The sequence below is a fragment of the Nannospalax galili genome, unplaced genomic scaffold, assembly GCF_000622305.1.
Source record: "Nannospalax galili isolate Female #2095 unplaced genomic scaffold, S.galili_v1.0 scaffold43, whole genome shotgun sequence".
NCBI classification, from domain to species: domain Eukaryota; kingdom Metazoa; phylum Chordata; class Mammalia; order Rodentia; family Spalacidae; genus Nannospalax; species Nannospalax galili.
This window is the reverse complement of record NW_008353342.1, coordinates 1,184,281-1,204,930: the sequence shown is the minus strand read 5'-3', so window position 1 is coordinate 1,204,930 and position 20,650 is coordinate 1,184,281. Positions and strand designations below refer to the sequence as shown.

General features: G+C 36.3%; 1 protein-coding gene across 1 annotated transcript in view; it reads left to right on the top strand.

The window, feature by feature from the left end:
• The first annotated feature begins 359 nt into the window (after positions 1-359).
• Lingo2 (leucine rich repeat and Ig domain containing 2) overlaps positions 360-20,650 on the top strand; it is a 1,098,444-nt gene continuing 1,078,153 nt past the window's right edge. Inside the window, exon 1 of the mRNA XM_008850519.2 lies at positions 360-422. The gene's annotated coding sequence lies outside the window, so the exon portion shown is untranslated. The remainder of the gene's footprint in view (positions 423-20,650) is intronic.

The following is a 20,650-nucleotide window of genomic DNA, read 5'->3' as shown; positions in this document are numbered from 1 at the left end:
TTAAATTTAATGAAAGTGTTTAGTTTGATGTAAGAATTGCACTTTATTATTTTCTAATGTCTATAATGGAAAAATTGATTTACAAAAAAATACATGTAATGAAATTCATTATGAGAATATGCCAACAATAGAGTCATTAGAAATCAATACTTTAGATCTTGAAATTGTAATTTAGAAATATATGTGTAATTTTATTTCAGAATTTAAGTAAAATCAGTTAGAGGGAAAATGACATGAGGAGTTTGATATTTAAATTGTTAGGCAAAACTAAAACTTTTTCCCATTTTTCCAAGAGCTTTTTTTTGTTGTTTTTCATTCCATTTAGGAAATCTAATGGCGATGGTTACAAGATGTAGAGTTCTTTTGTTTGAAGTAACCCAGAGGAAGTTGAAGAGTCTGTGTTGAAAGTGCTTCATGGTATGGTAAGAAAAAACAATTTTTTATATGTTGGCCCTTGGAGAATGTTATGGGTAATATATATTCTCTGTGTGTGTGTGTGTGTGTGTGTGTGTGTGTGTGTGTGTGTGTAATATATGTGATGCTTTTTATTGTTATGAATTAAAAATGAAAAAGGTTTATGAATGTAACTCAATACACAAGGTTAAGATTTTAAAATCTTCTTTATTTGGGGTGGGAGAAATGGATTACCAGTTAAGAGTTTGTACTGATCATGCAATGGGCCTGAGTTTGGTTCCCAGCACCCATGTCTGTTGACTCACAATCATCTGTAACTGCAGTTCCGGGGGATCCAACACTATTGGCCTCGGTGGGCACTTGTGTTCACATACACAAATCAACACAAAGACACAGATCCATACATATAAATAAAAATAAAAACTAAGTCAATAAACATCTTTATTATTTTATGATGATTATTTTCTAGCTCTTCAAATGTATTAGGACATATTAAGGAACTCATTTATGATACATTTACTACTCTGTGTGTTGTTTATTTTATTTTGGCGCGTGTTATCACAACATCCCTAACAGTTAAGTGTTATTATGCCCATAGCACAGACATGAAAATGAAATTGGATGGCACTAAAGCCTTCTCTGTGATCTTGCTTCTAGTGAAAGGTAGAGCCGATGTCACTAAAAGCTCTACTCTTACAGTCGCTTTCCTGCCTTTAGCTTCAGTGACGGCGAGATGCAGAAGGTGCAGATTCAGAGAAAGACAGCAGAATCGTTTAAAGTTTCTTTTTATGTGTGTGAATACTTTCTCTTCCTGTGCACCGTGTGCATAGAGTTTTGGTGGAGGCCAGAAGAGGGCATCAGACACCCTGGAACTGGAGTTACAGATAGTTCTTAGGTGCCCTGTGGGTGCTGGGAACTGGATCCTGGTCCCCTGCAAGAGTAAAATCTGCTTTTAACTGCTGAGCCATCTCTCCAGCACAGGATCCTGAAAAAGTGCCATAAATGTTTTACTTCAATAGGGAATCACAGTAAAGAAATTTCACTTATGTTTTTCTACTCCTGAAGCACTATTTCTATGTCATTATTCAGTTACATACATAGGTAACTGTGTCAGAGGATTTGAATAATATAGAAAACATGACATGGGAAAACTATGTGGGATAATTCTCACTCTTCTTGGCTATAAAAATTTTTAAAATTCCTCTATACAAGTAAATAGTCATGACTAAGACAAGTTTTAGTGATAATACTGACTGTATGTGTAACTGGTATACCACCTTGAGCAAGCAGCTTAGAAATGTCTCATTTCCCTTCACTAATATGTGTTCTGTGAAGCATTGACAAGAGTGTACTGAATGAAGAGCTAGTGTATGCAAAGCATCTATCATTCTGCCTGGTGCACTGTATATATACCATAGTTAGAACCATATCAATAACACTATGATGTGAACATGATTACAATATACCTAAGCATTTTGTTCTATCAATTAAGGTTTATGCTTGACAAAATAAAAAAAATCCTATTATTTATTATTGCTTTGTTTATTGTTATTAAAGATTCCATTCAACATTATCTAAAGTTATGGTCCAATGTATTTTATTTACCTAGACATTATTGTGTAGCAATTTGAGATTGCTGATCAAATCTTTCAAAATATCAGTATACTTTAGGAACATTGACATAATTTGCAGAGTATACAGTCTTGTCTTCTTTGTACTCAACAGTAACATTGGTTTTAGTTAATCTAGCTATGTTACCTGAAAATTTTCAGAGGAATCCTCCCTAGTGATTTTAAACTGACTAACTACTGTTTCCATGTAAGTCAGATTTAGATTATTCAGCAGTGATCCTTTAGGAATCTATAAAGCATTCTCTCAGGGACAGTCACATTTACAGACTCTTGCTTCTGTGTTGGTTGTATGTAATCAGTAACATTTGTTTGAGAACAGATACCAGGCCTGTAGCTAAATATTTTATTTTTCCAATCTATGTTAAACATAGGTTGCGGGGTAGACATTCAATCATTTCCATGTTTCAATGTCTTTTTACCTTTTTTCAATGAAGAAAGGTTATAAAAGTGAATGCAGTATACATACTAGGATAATAACTTTATATAGAATAGCTTTATATAGAATGGTTTCTCTTATAGCATGCTGGTAAAAGAAGTTAGGTCACTACTAAAACCATTTTCAATTCATTCTGAGAACAGTTAAACACATGTCCATGCTCTTTCAACACTGTATTACTGTTCAATTCAAGAGTATTGAATTTACACAGAAATTCCTAAACATTTCCAAATCCCACTTTACATCTAGTTTTCCATTATGTTAAAAATAGTTGTTGTAGGTGCTGTAGAGACAGTTCAATGGCTAAGACCACTGTTTCTTCTTGCAGAAGACCCAATTTTGGTTCCATCACCCAAATGGCAACCAACAACCATGTGTAACTCCCATTCCACTGAGATATGACACCCTCTTCTGTCCTCCACAGGCATTGCATGATAAGGGTACACGCATACATGCAGGCAAATCAGTCTTACATACGTTTTAAAAATAGTTGTTTTCTTATATAGGTTAGAGTTCTCGGTCATTAGGGAAACATTTTTTTCTCTTTTGTCCTCTTTGTTATAATCCTATGTTTGCTTCCTTTCCTATTAACTCTAATATAATCTACTCTAATAGTAATCAGGTTGTTTAAAGTCTTTCAGCTTTAATTTTCTTTCTTATTAACTCTAAGGTAGTGATAAATTTGTTTAACCTATTTTGGCCTCAGTGTCATATCCTCAAAGTAATGTGAAGATCCTAATCACTACATTGTCTACAATAGCAAGGTTTGTAAGGAGGATGAGCAGACCATCTGTTTTTTAGACCATTGTTATTAATCTAAAATGGTAGCTATTCATCTAGATCTACTCAGAGGTTTGCTAGCAGGTGAATCTTTTAAATATCCTTAAAGAACTTTTTGAAATATTCCAGAATAATGGTGAAATTTCAGTATAACTCAAAGAGTTGTTAGGGGAGTGGAGAGATGGCTCAGCAGTTAAGAGCACTGACTGGTCTTGCTGAAGACCCTGTTTCATTTCCCAGCACCCACATGGTAGCTAACAACTGTCCATTACTCAAGTTCCAGGGGATTCTACACTGTCTTCTGACCTCAGTGGCTGGGTGCACTTACATGCATGCAGGCAATATACTCATATGCATAAAATCAATTAATCAATCAATCAAATATTTTTTAAAAAGAAGCTGGGAGCGGGGCTAAAGAGAGGACTCATCTTGGACAGAAGAATTACCTAAGAAAAGAAGAATTTCAAAATTCATTATCATGTCAAGGACAAGATTTTCACCCTAGGTTTGTTCATGTTGGCACCAAGACATATTACCATCTGAGTGGTAAAATGCCTCAATCAGGAATTTTTACATTATAAGCCAACAATTCTAAAGTTTTAAAATGTTTACAACCAACTGGGATGCTTATTGCAGAGAGGATGTTGCTCTTGGAATCCTGCTTCAGTAGATTGAGAGAGTTCCAGGAATCTGCACTTGAAACATGATTATTCAGTCTCGAGCAGTTCTTACACACACCATTAAATGGAACTTAGCATTTTCCTGCCTTGAATCTTTAAGGTTTATCATGTGATTTAGGAGCTTTCCTGTTAGAGTTCAAACTGAACAGCTTTTTAAGGAACTTAGGATAGAAGTTTCACTAATGGTTCTCTATACTTGTTTTACAGTTGAATAACTACACAAATTTGATTCCATAAACATATAAAAGGTGATAGAGAAAATTTTAAAGTACAGGCAGATTTAATAGCAACACAGTTGTGATTAGGCTGATGTTTGTTGAAAACATTCTACTGAGCAGTTGCTTTAATATATGTATTAATTTGTCACATCGTCTTCCTAGCATTCCCATTTTACAGGCTAATAAGCTTTACCCATAGAAGTTATTAAGAACTGAAGTTAGAACACGATGGAGCCAATCTTGGCTTCTTGGCCCCAAGGTAGTGTGCAACAGCTGCAGCTGCCTGCTAATCCTCGAATAATCCAATTTTCCAGCCATGAAAGGTTTTGTTTCATGGCAGCCAGGAGCATAAGCATATATGGGAACCGTAGTCCTGTTTTTGTTTGGTTTAAACTCCTGAATACTTAACTGTGTGCAGAGCTAGACTTTGAAAACATCAGTAGAATAGGCCTTCTTCATCTACTTTGTAAAAATACTCTGAAAATTTCTGAAAAGTATCTAGATATCTTCCTTCCTGCCTGCACATAGTTGTTTTTACCAACTTGTCAGTTTATTTTTACCAATTTTGTTGACTTTAAATATCATCTCTCTTAAATTAGTTGCCATAGTAAGCTAACGGGGTACTTATTTATGCAATCTCCTTTTAAAACTGAATCCAGGTGCTGGAGATAAGGCTCAGCAGTTAAGAGCATTGGCTAATTTTGCAGAGGACCTAGGCTTGGTTCCCAACACCCATGTGGTAGCTAACAACTGTTGTAACTCTAACCCTAGGGCATCTAGCACTCTAGCACTCTCTTCTGGCATCTATGGATGTTTCACACATGGGATGCATCTACATACATGCAGGCAAAACAGTCATACACATAAAATAAATGAAATAAAATAAAATAATAAAAACTATATTCTCTCCTCCCAGAGATAATGTCTCTTCCTTTTAATGAGGTCATATTCTCTCTCTCTCTCTCTCTCTCTCTCTCTCTCTCTCTCTCTCTCTCTCTCTCTCTCTCTTCACACATACACAATGAGATGTCTGATCTATCTGATCCTTCCGGTCCATCCATCCCTGTTTATCCAAACTAATATGTACAATTCACATTTTGTTTTCCCCAAATTATCTTGTTAATGTATTTAAGTGTCCAAAAGTACGTTTGACTTTCTTACCTCTTTCACAGTAACTCCTCATCCTGCGAGGAGTTACTCAGTGGTTAAGAGCACTGGCTGTCCTTCCGGAGGACCCAGGTTTTCCCCAACATCCACAGGGAAGTTCATTGTCTATGATGCCAATTCCAGGAGATCTGATGCCCTGCTCTTATCTCCAATGTCATTGCATGCTTGTGGTGCACTTACATACTTTTAGAGAAAACATTCATATACTTGTATAGAGAAAAAAGATCTCTCAGAACTAGACAAAGTAAGAATCAGTAAGTGTGACTCTCAAAGGCATAGTCCCAGGAGAAGTAAATTTCAGAGATTAGGAATAAAAGCGGGCAGGAAGCCTTATTTCTTTCAAGTGACAAAATTACATCAAAATTTTACCCTATCTACTCTTCTTCAACTTGATATTTTTCTCCATCAACCCCTCACCTTGTAAGAGAGATTCAAGTATCTGTATGTCTAAGGTTTTAATTAACTTGTGTTTAAAGAATATGCTATAAAAATCACAAATCATATTCTTTGGGATTTTACCTATGTGAAAAAAACAGTTTCAGTGTCAATTTTAAAATTTGTATATATGCATATATGTGTTTCAAAACCATTTAAATGAAAAACTATTAAATGTCTTCTGCTCAAGTGTAATAATTTCTCTGGATATTTGCTGAGGGAGGTAGGCAGAACACATCATGAAAATTTTGCAACCCTCAGGTTTCCATAATTCCCAAGATTCTATATTTTAAAAGATTATTTTAGAGATTTTTTTTAAATTTTTGCCATTTGCATAACTCAAGGAGAAATATAAAATCTTTGGAGATAAATATCACCTGAAGGATCTTTCAGTACTATTTTTACAATACTAGTTTTCAGTAGCAATCTTACTGCAGAAATGAGTAGGTAATTTATAAGCTATTAACTTCACTTTTAAATACGGAGACTTTGAGATCTTGACTATGAACTACAACAATTCCTGGTCCATCATGATATCCCTAATGGTGCAACAGTGGCACTTTTACCTTGGGAGATGCTGAGAGCTGCCTAATTGAACTTAAAGTCCCCTCAGTGGGAAAAAAATTAATGACTGATACCGTAAATCTAGCCAAATGCCCATGGGTAGAGAGGTCATAGACCCTAAAGGAGAACCTGCTGTTGCCATTTCCTTAAACTAAATTTATCCTTTAACTCACAGGTAAATGTAGCTCTTGTACCTCATCAACCAAGAATTTTTGGTTGTTTTTCTGTTGTTGTTTTTATTTTATGGTGTTACTATGCCAATATTACAACTACCTGAACAAAAACGCTGGACTCTTAGTCTGTAAGGCTGGGCCCAAACTCAGAAGGTACTTGTTCCCCTGGATATGTCTTGGAAATCTGTCTCATGGAACTGTGCTGATGGAATTGTCTTGTTGCAACTGTGTCCTTGGAACTTTGTGCTCAGGTCAGATCCTCCCGATGATTTTATTCAAAATGTTTTCTCCAGCTTCAGCTGGGGAAGTACATGTACTCCACCCTCATCTTAAAAGCCCATCCTGTGTTTTCATCGCAATTCTAGAGTACCTCATTCACCCAAGTCCAGTCATCCTTCCCGATCTTCCCTGTGTGCAATGAAGATGGTGTGCCGTCTTTCAGCCATTCAGTATGCTGATTCTCAAACATACCCATGTTTATTCATTATCATTTTGTTTGGAGTGTCCAAATGAGGTTGCCAAGGAAACAAGATCATGTGCCAGGTCATCACACAAAAGAGGACCACGTCTTTCTGGGGTTAATTAAAAGTCATTAATCCAGTTTTTTGAAAGTCATTCTTACCTTTTTTTTTGCAACAGATGGGAGAACTACAAGTGGTCAAAATGCAGAGAATAGGTGAATAGGTTGTGGTGAGGAGCCCATTCCCAAGTGTCACATCCAAACTGCGAAGTCTTCACTCAGCTCAGGGAACATGATGTAAGAGGGGGTGGAAAGGTTGTAAGAGACAGAGAACTGCAACAGCTGGTGCTAAAAGAGGGTTACAGATGTGACAATGAAGTTGTACCCATTCAATCTCAGAAAAATTGCTGTCTAAACAAGACCACGGAATCACACCACCACACAGCATGCCACTGTGCATGGGAAATTGTCCTAATGTTACACCCCCATAGGAAAAGGTAAGGGAAATGTATTGCTGAGGAGAGACAGAGAATCAGTTTTCTATAAGGACAAGCTCCCCGATATATTAGCCAATCCCGAGTGATCAGTCCACGTATAGAAGGAGCACCGCTAAAAGGACTCAGTAGGGTATGTGTGTGTATGTGCATATATGTAACAATAATATGTGTAACATGTAGCAATAATATATATATGTGTGTGTGTATGCATATATGTAACAATAATAAGTATAACATGGTACAATAATATATATATGTGTGCATATATGTAACAATAATATGTATAACATGGTACAATAATATATATGTGTGTGTGCACATATATGTAACAATAATATGTATAACATGTAACAATAATATATGTATGTGTGTGCATATATGTAACAATAATATGTATAACATGTAACAATAATATATATATGTGTGTGTAACAATAATAATGGTCAGGAAATTGAGAGGTAGTAGGGGGACGTGGAAGAGTTGGGGGAAGGTCTCTAAATGTTGTAAATATGAAATATCCCTGAAATTGAAAATTTAATGTTATCTAAATGAATTCGTGAAGACATTTTTCTATCTTTGTTCAGAACATGAGACTATTTTATTGGTCCCATGTATAAATATTTTTCTAGTAGTAGAGGAGATTTACAGTGTTATACAATTTATTCGTGAAGTATTCTCAGTACATATTGGAAAGTCACACTTGTCGTTATATGCTGTGCCCAGCTGCATTACGTCGTTTCAAGAACAGACTAAGGCATCCCTTCTTTCCTCTACATTTTGAATAATGACAAAAAGTTGCGACTACCACATAATTAAATACATGTATCTAAGTGCTAATAAATGTTCTGCTGCCCCAGCATCGACAAGAAGTGTCAGTTCTCACCTTTCTGTTTCCTGGTCAGAGTCTTTTCTTCTTTCTGCAGCTATTGACTGCAGCTAGGACTTTCAATATAACTTTGTGAATGTAGCTCATGTTGGAAGCCACTAGTGGGTCAGCTCATGCTCTTCCATTTCGATTCGTTCCTTTTTTTCTGTTCTTTCATTTTTATTTGAGAAGAAGAGCTGTGGTGATTTACTATGAAGAGGTAAATATGAGTGATCCTTTTAAGCTTACATTAGTCAATTTTCTTCTTTTCGGAGGTCTTTAAAGCAGAAAGTGCATAAATAAAATAAATTGCGCGATTCTCTAGACACCTGTCAAAATCTTGACACATTCACTCCCTATAATTGGCATTGTAAATTCAAAATAAGCTTTACAAACAGCAGGGGCACAAGCTGCATGAGGATTGCCTATTAAAGAGGGGCAATCTGCAGTAATGAAAGTCCTGTCAGCCATCCCTCATTCTTATGGGAGGGAACAGCCAGTTCCGGAAGCCTAGCATCGCAGCCCTGTCCCTTGCACATACACATATGCAAAGTTTCAGTGCCAACAGTCTTATTAATGTCTTAACATAAAACTAAAGTGATAACTACTGTGCTAGTTAATACTAGATTCTATGACACAAAAACCTCAAGATGTGTAATAGAGCAAACATGGTAGAATTTAAATTCTTTGTTAGTATTTTCTAATGAGGTACCTGGCACCTAGTACTTGAACCACCCTCATGACAACTGGAGAGTTTACTGAACACTGGTTCAAGTCCATCTGGTGGGGTCTCCTTGGCCTCCTTGATCAAGAGGAAAGGTGACCCACCACAATTACAGTACGTTTTGAGAGATGCTTATAGTCCCCTGGAACTAGTTGACCTAGGAAGGCAAGGAGCAAAAACTGTCCTTTATGTCCCTCTGACCAAATTATTATAGGCCTCCAAAGTATGTCTGTTAAACATCCAAGAAGGTTGGTTCCACTGGCCTGGTACTTTTAATTACTGTGTATTATGTAGATAAATCATGGGCAAAGACCAATTGTTCTCAGATAAACCTTACCTAGACATATATTTCTTGATCTGCTTTGTATAATTTGTCAGTAGGTTGTTGCAGTAATATGGTTCACTCTGGTTTTTAAAATTAGCTAAGCATTATTTATCTCTCTCATTGTCTCACCCCTCCATCATGGTTTTCCCACTTAAGGTGCCCCCATTTCCCCCTTTCTCCCTTACTAATACCCTTCTCCTATGGTCCTACCTCTCTTGAGCTCCTTCTTTCCTTTATCCCCTAGGCGCCTTGTATACCCTTCCCTCCCCCCTCCCTTAACCTCACCACATTTTTATCCTTATCTCCCTCATGAATGCCTGTTTCATCCTGGTCTCTTTCATGTTTTTTCTTTTCTTTTTCCTCCCTGTTTCCTTTCCATTACCCTGGTTCCTGTAGTTATGTCTGGATACATACTCACTTATCAGGGTTTGGTTCTAGGATCCACATATGAGGGAACACATATGTCATTTTTTTCTGAGTCTGTATTGCTTCACTTAGTATAACTGTTTCTAGTTCTATCCATTTACCTGAAAATTTCATGATTTCATCTTTCTTTACTGCTGAGTAAAACTCCATCATATAAAAGAACCACATTTTTATTATCCAGTCGTCAGTTGAAGGACACTTAGGTTGCTTCCATCTCTTAGCTATTGTGAAAAGAGCAGCAGCAAACACGGCGAGTTTAGCAGCTGGCATTGTGCCAGCTCCTGGCTTCCTGTTTTGAAAAGGGAACGAACAGTGGGGACAGTTGGTCAAAGGTTCGATGTTGCAGTGGCACAGTAGGAGGTTCTGATACACTGTTTCACAAAAGCATGAATTTAGATAACAGTTACGACTTTCAATGCTTTCATCTTAAAACTTGATAACTATTTGAAAAAAGTGTTTAGTCTGGTTAAACATTATACCATATACATACATTAAATCATCACATAGTACTCTTGAATGCATGCAATTTTACCTTTTTATGTACCCATTTCAAATAAATTTAAATTCTAAAATTCTACAATAAAAATATGACTTCTTGTTCCTCCCTTTTAGATGAATTGGGCTGGTAGGAGGGGAAATGATGAGAACACATGTTGGTGCTTTCATGGGCCACTCTGGTTCCACACTAACACATTCACTGGTAGAGCTCACATGACTGAGATGCAGTAGAGATGGAGAAATACACGCTGCTTGTGTTCTCAGGAAGAACAAGAACTGGCTTAGTGAGCAGCTAACCTCACTCAGTCTAACCACAAATGCAGTTCCAGAGTGCAATTATCAGTCATTATCCGGATGCAAAAAGGCAAACTTAATGTAGAGACAGATGCAATGTGATAGAGAAACTGGAATGTGTAAGAGAGCATTTCCATAACTGATTCTTATAATCATACTGATCTCAGAGTGAAAATGCTAATTAGTTTTTCAATTATTGACAAATTAAACATAGACAAATAGTCACTGGTAGTTTTTAGCCCCATTAAGAGACACCTTAATTCTGACAAAGACAGAGAAATGTTCCATTTACCCTGCTTTTTATTATAAATTGGGTTACAGAGGACATCATTTGGACCACAGGAAATTCAGAATTTTAAAAAATACACACACTACAGTAATTCATTTTTTCAGTTAGTGACCAGTTATTTAGCACCTTCTATATCTGAGATACTGCTCTTATCCTGGGCTAAGAGAAATGGGTAAGATAGAACCTTAGATTTCAAGACTTACATCTGACTGAAGAGGGGTGCTGCACGCCAATGCTACATATTTGACTTATAATCCGAGGAAGGTACAGTTGGAAGAGTGATTTCATCTTCTTCATCATATCAGGGAAGACTAATGTGGATCTGGAAGTCTGAGTCTCCTCAGGAAGAGGAGGAAGTTTTGGGGAACTTTCAATTCATTGTCTGACCTATGCAAATGCATGTCAGCTGAAGAGTATGAAAGGGCGCAACATAAAGAGAAAGAATACATTAAGGATGTACATGGGAGGTAGGCCTCCTATCAGGACTTAGAAGCAAGAAGAAGGCAGATGTTGAGCCATCATTCTTATCTCAAAGTTGATTAGCATGCTTTCTTTTCCCCAATTTCTCCGTTTAAGAATAACATCTGTCCCATGCCTGAAATGCCATGGTCTGACTTCAAGGTTCAACTTCTGAATAAATTATACCTCACATCTTACCATATCTGACTTGGATGACATGTAGAGGAGACTTTGGACACAGGATGGGTTTCAGTATTGCCTAAGAGCTGGAATATTTTCAAGTATTTTTTTTTTCTTTGAAAGTTAAATACATTATACTTTGATCACATTCCCCACCTCCCTACCCAGCCATCTTATTTTTTCTCCCACCAAGTCCAATTTGCCTTGCCAAAATGCTTTTCAGAATGTTACCAGTCCTAGGGCATGGACAACCTAATGGGCCACACCATACATGAAAGCTCATGCTTCCTCTCCCAGCAGTGATCAAACGCCAGTAGCTTCTGGGTTCCTAGTGAGACTTCCCCTTTCCTGCTCCAGGCTGGGATTTTGACTGGCTTGAGCTTGAGCAAGTTCTGTGCATGTTTGTGAGCTGGATGCATTTTATATGACAGAAGCACATTATTTACAGAGGAGAAAAAATGAAATATTATGGATTATGTTATGCCTCCCCCAATCTATCTATCTATCTATCTATCTATCTATCTATCTATCTGTCATCTATCTATCATCTATCTACTATCTATTATCTATCTATATCTATCTACTATCTACTATCTATTATCTATCTATCTACCTATCAATCAATCTATCTATCTATCTATCATCTATCTATTTATCATCTATCTATCATCTATTTATCTATCAATCATCTATGTATCATCTCTCTCTCTTTCTTGCTGTTTCGCTTTTGTAAAGTTTTTATTATTTACTTAATGTCTATGAGTGTTTGGCTTTCATGCATGTAAATACATCCACACATCAGTGTCATGGAATGCCTGAGGAGGCCAGAAGAGGGCTTTGGATTCCAGAAACTGAAGGTACAGATGGTTGTTAGGAACATATGGATGCTGAAACCCAAACCTGGGTCCTCTGCAAGAGCAGCCACAACTTTTAACTGCTGAGCCATCTCTCCAGCCCCAACAATAGATGTTCTTAATTACACTAATCACTGTCTTCATTATTCCAAGTGTAGTACTCCACATTTCATTTCCTTTTCAGCTGATTCTCCTCATCGTAGGGAGGGAGATTTCCTTGTCTCTTGACTTCGATGTGTTATGGTGTTGAAGTATCATTGAATATTTTCCTTGCAATATACAACCTGTTTGAAATTTTAAAATATTTTTGTAAACTTTACTGAAAAGAAATTTACATTCCATAAAGTTCATCCAATTGAAGCACAAAGTTTAAAAACTTTTAGTATATTCACATAATTATTCAATCATCACCCCCAAGTCAAGGAGTAAGACATTTAAGCCCATCCCCCAATATGATTGCATTTCAAAACAGTCCCTTTTAAGATTTAATAAGTTTTAATGAAATCGTAAGGACTGGGCCCTCACCAAGTAGTTTGGGTGTGATAAAAGACACCAGAAGTCCAGAAGTACATGCCCACAGAGAGAAAGTCATATGAGAACAAAGCAAGGAAGAAAACAATTCTCTTCACACCTCTGTCAGCTCTGCTTACAACACGTTCCTGGACTTACCACCTCCTGAAATAACTGAAAATTAATTGTGCAAGAAGCATAGGTGTATTATTTATTTAGTATTAATATCTCTTAATAAAAAATGGTACTATTTACAGGTTAAGAAAAATATAGTTACTAGGCACCCAATAGTGAAAAGCCCAAAATCATTCCTTGCAGTGTCATCCCAAACGTCCCTGAGCAGAGCACTTCCCTTCATGGGCTCCAGCTTCATCGACCTTTGAGTGTCATTGGTATGTGTGCTATTACTTTAGAAAAGAAAAATGTGCATTGAGACATGAATAATAGCATTAGCATTACTATTATTTGTTGTGATGATGATGGTGATGATGATGATCTTTAGTTCTCAAATTAATGACTCCATAATAGTGTGTTAATGTGACATCATGTCCTTACCAAAATATCCTTTTTTTAAATCTCTTTGAGACAGTCTTCTTGTAGATACAGCTGGCCTGAAACTCATGGTGTAGATCGGGTTGGCCTCGCAGTCAGAAATCTATCTGCCTTTGACTCTCAAGTCCTGAAACTAAAGACATGAGCCACCACCCAGCTCAAAATATTTTCTTTAAAAATTCTCAGAAATAAACTTTTTTTCTATTGACTAATAAATAGTTGAACATAAAATTTTGTTCAGTAATATTCGTTTTAGACAATAAAGAGTTATTAAATAATTTGTGCTTGTATATAAAATCGACAGTAAGTATTAATTATGGTAATTGTGAAAATATATTTGTGACTAGTACCAAGGACTGACGCAAAAGAGAAATTTCTAGGACTTTTTGATATTTTTAATATTATAATTATCTTACTCTTATAGACTGTCTTGCTTTTTTCCTCATGATTAAATTTAGAACAGAATATTTGTTTATTTGTAATGTAATGGCATTTTGGATTTTAGTACCTTCTAAAAATTTGCTGGATTATAGCACTTTGTTTCTCCACAAGATAGAACTCTTCTCATTTTCTTATATAATAATATTCTCTCTCTCTCTCTCTCTCTCTCTCTCTCTCTGTGTGTGTGTGTGTGTGTTGTGTGTTTCAGGTTGGAATTTATTTCAGTAGTATGTCTTCTAACTAGGTTCAAAAATATCATTTTCTAATAATAAAATGAATTATGAATTTATCAATAATGTGTGACACTAAGAAAAATATTTTCCAGTACTTAATACTATGATCAAGATCTCTGGAGGACCCCAGAACATATATGTAGTAGACAGCTTGGTTTAGTTGCAATTTTATTTTACATTTTCCTAGTAAATATGAATAGACTCTTCAGAATTCCTATATTGGCTTGCAATGGCTATATACATGAAAATACTAAGAATTTAAATATCCCAATTTTCATAAAAATGTATAAAAGTGATTTCTAATTATTTTGTGCATCGAGGTATATCAAATCGCATTCACCTTTGTGTTGTTTCTTCCTAACTTTCTCAGACAAAGTTTGTACTATGATTTACTAGCAAGAGGGGAAAATGGGATAAGAAGAAAAACAAATGGGTCTGGAATAGGGTACAGATCTAAGAGGAAATTTGGCAGTTCAGTGTATGAGATGATTAGTCAGTGTTTGAGATGATTAGTAAGGGTTTTGAAAAAAAGTATCATATAGTTACTCTAGTTTGATTAATGAAATGTCCTTGTTATTTTAAAACTGTCTAGATAATCAAAATATTGAAATGCTTTTTTACATATGACATATTAATCCCTTACCCAATATCAGTTTCTGAAAAATCTAAAAAATTTTACATCAGAACCATGTACTTGTTTTCTTTTGCATTTTGTGCCTATTTTTGAATATTTTTGAATAAAACTAAAGACCAATATCATCATTCACTTAAAGAAATAAGTTATAGTGCAATAGTATAATTCTTTAGCAAAATCAAAACCAGAATCAAGCCTCAGATCTGAGAAAAATAACACATTCCACTTTAAATGGACAGCACTGTTATCATGATGGATTTATTCAGCAGACAATAGTTGCATTTCCAAGACAATCTGAATTAATCTGAAATTGAATCACCCCTTGTACAAGCATCTGGAAATTGAAGCAATTTTAGATTAAGACAAACAAATATCATGCTGTAAACTTTAAATTGAATTCAAAATAAATTGTCATACTTGTATTGTTTTACTATTTTGTACATTTGGTGTTAAGTGCAAAGTTAAATGAAGCTTATTAAATGTATAAACATGTATTCTAGAATGTCAAATATAAATGAATAAAAGATATCTGAATTTTTAAGTGACCAAAAGTATTCCCCCTCTTTTCAAAGGTGAAGGGTTTGTTTTGTCATACTCATCATGAAATAGTTTGCAGCTTGTGACAGAATGGAGATAACATAAGCCCTTGCCATCAATGTTATTAGCCTGCTTGTCTGTCAGAGTCAATTAAAGACAAGTCACAAAAATAGGCATTCATCTGATGGACCCAGCTCACATTAGTCCTTTACATGCCCTTTATAAGAGACTCATTAGCTCAACTATATTTAAATGACTGCCACTATCTGGGCATACTGCCTTTGGGTTCTGTTTTGCTGAAGAATAGTGTTCTCTTGAAAGACAGCAGTGTTGATTAGCTGAAACAGTAAGAGGAGTTGAACGTCATATGTGGGCCAAAAATTATTCAAAGGACAAAGAAACAAGTTTAAATAGCCAACTTAATAAGAGTTGGTATTTTCAGATAGTTGAATTTGTTTCTCCCTAAGTTTGTTGGCCAATATCAACTGTTATTTGTTTCCATTTGGAGTCCTGCATCAACAAAAAACATCATTGTATCCTAATAAAAATTTTGGTACCCGATGGTATACCTCCCCTGTACCCTCATCATACTTACACTTATATAACTTACTCTGTATTATTTTCTCATGTTACTATTTCACAACAGTCTGAAATTAAAAGTATTAAAAGAATGACAGTACCAATATATATGTATAGAAATGACTTGGTGAAGCAACAAAGGTTTCTTGTACATTTGATAGACAGGACTTTAGAGATTCAAGGTTAAGGAGGAAGAGGTATCTGAAAACAGTCCCTAGAAAGGAATTTTGAATTAATTAAAGGGATTTGGGGGATTCCAGTGAATCATGGCTATGATATCTCGAGAATCCCATTTAGAAAGACCTTTCTGGCGGTTGTATAGAAACGTATATGGGAAATAAATAGCAAAAGACAAAGGATCTGTGCACGAGAATGTCAGAATTAAAAGAGGCATTAGCAATTGGAATCCAAACCCACGTATTAGCAATGAAGATAGAGAGTGCATCACAGACTGAGAAGAGCCAGGTGGTAGGTTGATAAAACTTTGAAATCAGTGATTGGACTTAGGAAGACAATGGAATGAATCCTATTTTGAGTTTGTGGTGGTGTTCTGGCATTGGGGTGGAATGAAGGACCGCCACACATGCTAGGGAGTTATCGGACAGTGAACTTTATTTCTAACTCTGAATTTGGCATTCTTGACTCTGAATATGCTAATTTAGGAAGAAGCACAGATTAAGCTAGGGAAGGGTTATTTTCAGGAACTTATTTGGAATTATTATGGGGAATATTCTAGAATTAAGGAAGTTCTAAATGAAGGCAAACATGGAAAACTACCTATGTCATTGGATGTCTCAATATTAAATGACATCTCTGCAGCATATATGGCACAATATCTGAAATGTAATTAGTGTTCTGTAAATAATAGCATGTGCTCCTGGTAGTGGAATGGATCATAGGAGTAGCTGGGTTAGACTAGGATAGTACTTTCTGTCTGTGTTGAATGGAATGATCTAAAAAAGAAGAGAAACAGAATCCAGGCTACCAGAATGATGGGTCCACAGTAGTGGACCCAGACAACTGTGCTATGTCATTAAAGGAACAAAGGACACTAGACTACAGGGAAAAGATTATATATATATATTATATATAATATATAATATTATAGATTATGTAGATTATATAGATATAGAAATGCGACTCCTCCATCCCTCATGAAAATTAGTGATTATCTCTCCTTCTTCCTCTACCTTTTATGAAGCTAACATTGGATTTATATTTGCCTAATTTGAAAGTATTGCCTCACAGAACTGGAGTGTGCCAAGTCATTGGTCAGTCTTCTACTTGCTAATCCTCTGTATTCTATCTCTGTGTCCTCAGCCTGACCCTGGAGTCTAACAACTGGAAAAGCCATTTCATATTTTCACCCCCTATATGAACTATGCCATCACTGACAAAACAGGAAGCAGTTGATCAGAGACATGTAAAGGAACACCCCAGACCCTTATCATGTAGGAGTCAGTCTGACTGCTCTGTCCCTGCAATTCAAATGTTTAATGGAAAGGAATAATTCAGTAGCATACCAAATGGATTGTACCTGCCCAGATGGAGGAAGAAATGCTCTTGGTGATGTTGTAAAACAAGCTCCTAAACAGCAGAGAGACACTGAGATGTCTGCAGGGAAATGAAAAAGAGCTGCAAATTAAGCTCGGCATGGTTATTCACTCTTTATATTAGTGTCTCCACCATCTATAAATGCTGTTTAGGGTTTTCACAAACTCAAAACTGTCATTTAACATGCAATGATGTCGTTACACATTTGAGAGTCAATTTACAAACTTACTGAAAAGGATCTGACATCTATACAATAGAGTGTATATCTGGGGACTTTGTGGCAGTTTATTTGCCACTGCGAGTTTAATCTGAACCACCAAATATCTAATTTATCATGAAACATGGATATCCAGGAGGTTTTTTTTCCTATGCAGCATTATTAAACAATCTGTGTTCTGCTAGAGAATGGAATGGCTCATGTGGAAAATATTTAATTGCATGCAACCCTATGACAGGAGTGTTCTGAATCTAAAACAACATATAAAGAAAAACAGCTTAGTGATATTGCCAAGAAATTTCTTTTCATAGGTTACTGACTAATCCCTAAAGCTTCCATACACCATGAGCCTATGTGAGGAACCAGTGGGCAAGAGGGTCTTTCCTAAATCTGAATTTTGAAGGCTCGTCTTAAACTTGCCAATAATTAATCATAAGAACTTAAAATACCTTCCTGCATTCTTACTGTCCTCCACTCCCTACCTTTCCTTCCTTTCTTCGCCCTCTTTACCTTCCTCTGCCGATCCTTCCTTACTCCCTGATTCTTTCCCTTCCTTATTTCTGAAATGTCTGTTTTATAAATTCCTTGTTATGCACTAGCATACAAAGAGAGTCTTCATTTGCATTGGCAGTAGCTTAGGGGAAGATGATGTCAGTGTCAGTCATATCATTCATATTGCGATATTGCTTTGTTTTCTCTGTGCAAAGTAATACCACACAGGCAATTTCATTCTGGGATTACTTCATGATAATGTATCTTGAATGAAAGTGTTATGTAGCTGGCTTGTAACAATCATTAACACTCTTGCTATTTTGCTGAATGTATCTATCAGCTCTAGAAGTTTCCTGCTGGTGTCTTTATCTTCCTTTATATAAAGAATCAAATCATCTGCATGTAAGGATACCTTGACTTCTTCCTTTCTACTTTGTATGCCCTTGATCTCCTTCATTTGTCATATTGCTCTATGAAGTCTATAGTCTTCAAGTACTATATTGAACAGGGATGGAGAGAATATGTACCCTTATCTTGTTCCTAACAACAAGAAAATGCTTTATGGTCTTCTCCATTTACTATGGTGATGGACATGGGCTTATCATGTAATGCCTTTATTATGTTGAGTTATTGCCCAGGTGTTCTTAGATTCTCCGTGCCTTTTATCATGAATGGATGTTAGATTTTTGTCAAAAGGCTCTGTATCGAATGAGGTGATCATGTGGTCTCTATTCTTGATTCTGTTTAGGTGGTGGATTAACTTAATGGATTAAAAGAATCATTAACACATCTAATAAATATTTACTGAGCCCTGTTCTGTACAAAGCGTGATCTTAAGGAGCATCATACAATACATATCAGGAGAAATGGAGATACTGAGGAGGACCCACACAATCTTCTCTTAGCTTTTCAAGAAAAGCTCTCAGGAGGACTGGGGGGGGGTGTGTGTGTCTCTGTTAAGTCCTAAAGGATTAGTAGACTATGGCATCAAGGAAATGGTAGGCTTAGTGCATAAGAAGCAATGGAGGTGCTCCTTACAGCAAATACCTAATGCCCTCATGAGGGTCAACTATCCAAAACTTGGACACCCTAGAGTGCAAGGAGGGCAGTGATTGATGCAGAGGGTTCAGGAAAAGTTATTTAAAAGGATTAGGCCTTTATATCAGGATATAGGAGGGGTTTAGGCAGGTCTGTCTTGATCAAGTTTGCTTTTCTGGTAGTGAATTTTAAAATGTGATCATTTCAGAAAGGTGTTGCAGGAAAGAAGGATATATCATTTATAATTGTGCTTATTCCAAGCAATGGAACCTTATATTTCATATATGAATCTTAGTATCAGTTATACTAAAACTTACTTTGATAGTGTATTTAACTTATAATCTAATTTGTATACTTATAAGTTATAAAAACATGAACTTCAGTCATTGATGAAGTTGGGGACTCTGATCTGTAAGTCTCTCAGAGTGTTACATGATTTTTATCCCTCATGATTGCCATGGCATCAGGGGACAGAAATAGGCGCAGTGATCATCTGCCCGTGTGTTTACTGAAATATCCATGATTCTTTCCTTATTGTTCCTATACATTCAGCAGTCAGATGAGGCTGGGGCACCTGGCAGATCTTCAGATTTGTTTAGTTGGGATACACGAGTCCTCGACATTCTTCTTGGGAAACTGATTCCCCTGAGGACCTTGGGCATCTCTGCTCAGGATGTGGAACCTTCTTCCTACTTTTTTTTACTTCTGTGCACTTGAACTTTTTCAGCCTGAGTGGAATAGTTTTCATCTTTTGTGTTTCTTCTTGACGTTTTTTTCTGAGATCTTCCATTTTTCTTATTCTTGAGTGTACTTCAGTTCTGGTAGGTAGCCAGGCCTTTTGAAAAGCAAAGTCAGAAAGAACTGAACTCCACTTGTTTGACTCTCCAAGTGACCTTTCTCTCCATTGTGTCATGCATGTCTTGTGAGTGTTATGGTACAAAGGACACATCTTACCTATGTTGGCCTAAAACTCAGGTTTTTAAAAAAGCCAAGTTGGCCAGCGTGGCCAAAAGGATTCCCAGATAGTAACCCAGCAGAGAACTGGAAAATTGAACAGCAGACCCCTATCTTATCCAAAGGAATATTGACAACTGATTACTGCTAGATGAGGAACAGCTGACCCTCCTAAAACAAAGACCTCTAGATAGGCTGACTAGATTCACCAGATAGACAAGTAGTGGGGAATGGCTGGGGGTGTGGACAACACAGCAGACAGTAGCAGGGATATCAGAGTATAGGGGCTCTAGTGGGGGAGGGTGGCTATGGGAGGGTGCTACATGGTAAGTGGGTCTATTAAAAAAATTCTTCAAAGCATAAAAATTTGCTCCTTAATAACTAGTAGATATGAAAAACATTACTATTGAAATCTACCTGATGAGTTTATATCTATGCTCAGATGCTAAGGAGCTCAGAAAATAACCGACTGTGACTAGTAATAATCAAATATATAGAGATTAGAAATGCATATGCATCTTAGTGTCAGTTGTATTAAAA